Source organism: Rhagoletis zephyria, unplaced genomic scaffold, assembly GCF_001687245.7.
Source record: "Rhagoletis zephyria isolate East Lansing unplaced genomic scaffold, Rhagoletis_zephyria_1.1 Rzeph_scaffold_01894, whole genome shotgun sequence".
NCBI classification, from domain to species: domain Eukaryota; kingdom Metazoa; phylum Arthropoda; class Insecta; order Diptera; family Tephritidae; genus Rhagoletis; species Rhagoletis zephyria.
In genome coordinates this window covers 40,756-44,725 of record NW_016158978.1, presented here as the reverse complement: position 1 = coordinate 44,725, position 3,970 = coordinate 40,756, and the positions used below count along the sequence as shown (strand labels likewise).

Here is a 3,970-nt window from a genome sequence, read left to right as displayed (position 1 = left end):
CTATCGCCTCAGTAAGTCGATATTTGGTCATCTTTTCGAAAAGTTTTCCTGCGCTATCAAGCATACAAAGTGGCCTGTATGCAGAAGCAGTGGACGGATCCCCCTTGCCTTTACTAATCAGCATTAACTTCTGCTTATTCCAGACTTCGGGAAAGACCCCTTCTTTCAGACAGGCGTTGTACATGTTAAGCAATGTATTGGGCCATTTAGTCGCCAAAGCTTTTAACACCTCCGCAGATATTCCGTCAGATCCCGGCTTTATTGTTTTTTAGCCCCTTCGCTGCCAGTACAAGATCGTCTGCTGTGAAAGGTGGGACAGATTCGGCTGTTAAATGTTCATACACTTCTAACAGAGGCTCATGCGTTGGAAACAGTGCCTTTTTGTCAGAAGGATCACGTCGCATGTCATTTCAGTCGCAGGTGACTTTGCTCCCAGCTTTTTCATCACAATTTTATAACCCAGTCCCCAGGGGTTGTTATTTAGGTCGTCTCTGAGTTCTTTCCCATTTTCTCTTTTTATTACTGCTTATTGCCTGTTTTAGGGCTTTTCTGCTCTGTTTGTTGTCTTAAGATTCCGTGGGCGTCGCACTAAGGGGTATTTGAGCCAAAAAATCGGTCAAAATTATTTAGGGGCCTATATTATCTCAAAATATAATAAAAAAATATCCAATCAATATTTTGGATTTATTAATAAAAATACATAAAAAAAACAGAAAAAAAAATTTAAGTAAAAATTTTTGAAAATTTGATTTTATTCGGAGTCAGTGCCATCCGATTCGCTGTTAACATCCGAATCCTCTTCATCATCATCAATATTTTCAACAGTATTGTGGTCCGACCTATTTAAGTTCGGTGTTGCAGCAATCAAAATGGTTTTTGCCTCGGTGGAAAATGGCAAGATTTTCTTTTTTTTCTTTGGCGGACTCGAGCCATCGGATGTTAAAAGTAATCTATTTATTTATTTTTCGGGCCAGTTTTTTAATTTATCTTTAGGTTATTTTAGGAGCTCTTCCGGCCGGTGATTTTAAAAAAGCAAAAACAAGTTTCCTTTTTTCCTCCTACGCGTTTCGGCGTTATTTTTCGCCTTCTTCAGGGAGTCTGGTTTTTATTTATTTAGAATAAAACATAAAAAACACAACCATTAGATACAATGTTACATATTGAAATATCAAAACAATTAGTTAACATACACACATACTACAATAAAATTCTTCATGATCACACTTACATCTTTACATTTACATCACATTTGGCACAATTATTATTTTAACATATTTTATTTGGACATCACTAATAAATAAATCTACATAAAAATATCACAGCTTAATGTTGTTTATCGCTTATCTGCTCGTCGTAATGTGTCCAATTGCTGCCCGGTATGCGCAATTTATGTTATCCACGTCTTCTTTGAAGTTCATCGCGTCCTGTATTCTTTGTTGTATTCGCAGACCTTCTAATGTTAATCTTGTCCTCTCCCTCCTTTCATACGTCTAATATTTTGGTGTTTTCGAAGTCTGCTGCGTGTCCGCTAATTGTTAAGTGTTTGGCTAGTGCTGTTGTTGTCTTTTTGTGTTTTGCGTCAGTTTGGTGTTCGTTGATTCTGACGCCAAGTGCTCGCTTTGTCGTGCCTACATATAACGGGTGATTTTTTTGAGGTTAGGATTTTCATGCATTAGTATTTGACAGATCACGTGGGATTTCAGACATGGTGTCAAAGAGAAAGATGCTCAGTATGCTTTGACATTTCATCATGAATAGACTTTGAGCGATTTCTACACTCTCCATCACATCTTGAATGGCTCCTAATGTTAACATGCCGGCTCTAAAACCGTGCTGTCTGTCAGACAGGCCGCCGCTGTTTTCTATCGCCTCAGTAAGTCGATATTTGGTCATCTTTTCGAAAAGTTTTCCTGCGCTATCAAGCATACAAAGTGGCCTGTATGCAGAAGCAGTGGACGGATCCCCCTTGCCTTTACTAATCAGCATTAACTTCTGCTTATTCCAGACTTCGGGAAAGACCCCTTCTTTCAGACAGGCGTTGTACATGTTAAGCAATGTATTGGGCCATTCAGTCGCCAAAGCTTTTAACACCTCCGCAGATATTCCGTCAGATCCCGGCTTTATTGTTTTTTAGCCCCTTCGGCTGTTAAATGTTCATACACTTCTAACAGAGGCTCATGCGTTGGAANTAGTCGCCAAAGCTTTTAACACCTCCGCAGATATTCCGTCAGATCCCGGCTTTATTGTTTTTTAGCCCCTTCGCTGCCAGTACAAGATCGTCTGCTGTGAAAGGTGGGACAGATTCGGCTGTTAAATGTTCATACACTTCTAACAGAGGCTCATGCGTTGGAAACAGTGCCTTTTTGTCAGAAGGATCACGTCGCATGTCATTTCAGTCGCAGGTGACTTTGCTGCCAGCTTTTTCATCACAATTTTATAACCCAGTCCCCAGGGGTTGTTATTTAGGTCGTCTCTGAGTTCTTTCCCATTTTCTCTTTTTATTACTGCTTATTGCCTGTTTTAGGGCTTTTCTGCTCTGTTTGTAGTCTTAAGATTCCGTGGGCGTCGCACTAAGGGGTATTTGAGCCAAAAAATCGGTCAAAATTATTTAGGGGCCTATATTATCTCAAAATATAATAAAAAAATATCCAATCAATATTTTGGATTTATTAATAAAAATACATAAAAAAAACAGAAAAAAAAATTTAAGTAAAAATTTTTGAAAATTTGATTTTATTCGGAGTCAGTGCCATCCGATTCGCTGTTAACATCCGAATCCTCTTCATCATCATCAATATTTTCAACAGTATTGTGGTCCGACCTATTTAAGTTCGGTGTTGCAGCAATCAAAATGGTTTTTGCCTCGGTGGAAAATGGCAAGATTTTCTTTTTTTTCTTTGGCGGACTCGAGCCATCGGATGTTAAAAGTAATCTATTTATTTATTTTTCGGGCCAGTTTTTTAATTTATCTTTAGGTTATTTTAGGAGCTCTTCCGGCCGGTGATTTTAAAAAAGCAAAAACAAGTTTCCTTTTTTCCTCCTACGCGTTTCGGCGTTATTTTTCGCCTTCTTCAGGGAGTCTGTTTTTATTTATTTAGAATAAAACATAAAAAACACAACCATTAGATACAATGTTACATATTGAAATATCAAAACAATTAGTTAACATACACACATCTACCAATAAAATTCTTCATGATCACACTTACATCTTTACATTTACATCACATTTGGCACAATTATTATTTTAACATATTTTATTTGGACATCNCAGAAAAAAAAATTTAAGTAAAAATTTTTGAAAATTTGATTTTATTCGGAGTCANAACAGAAAAAAAATTTAAGTAAAAATTTTTGAAAATTTGATTTTATTCGGAGTCAGTGCCATCCGATTCGCTGTTAACATCCGAATCCTCTTCATCATCATCAATATTTTCAACAGTATTGTGGTCCGACCTATTTAAGTTCGGTGTTGCAGCAATCAAAATGGTTTTTGCCTCGGTGGAAAATGGCAAGATTTTCTTTTTTTTCTTTGGCGGACTCGAGCCATCGGATGTTAAAAGTAATCTATTTATTTATTTTTCGGGCCAGTTTTTTAATTTATCTTTAGGTTATTTTAGGAGCTCTTCCGGCCGGTGATTTTAAAAAAGCAAAAACAAGTTTCCTTTTTTCCTCCTACGCGTTTCGGCGTTATTTTTCGCCTTCTTCAGGGAGTCTGTTTTTATTTATTTAGAATAAAACATAAAAAACACAACCATTAGATACAATGTTACATATTGAAATATCAAAACAATTAGTTAACATACACACATCTACCAATAAAATTCTTCATGATCACACTTACATCTTTACATTTACATCACATTTGGCACAATTATTATTTTAACATATTTTATTTGGACATCACTAATAAATAAATCTACATAAAAATATCACAGCTTAATGTTGTTTATCGCTTATCTGCTCGTCG

The 3,970-nt window shown here is 36.5% G+C and overlaps 1 protein-coding gene across 1 annotated transcript in view; it reads left to right on the top strand.

Annotated features, from left to right (window-relative positions):
- Nucleotides 1–3,970, top strand: part of LOC108365499 (DEAD-box helicase Dbp80-like) — a 64,999-nt gene that overhangs the window by 35,627 nt on the left and 25,402 nt on the right. The window lies entirely within an intron of this gene.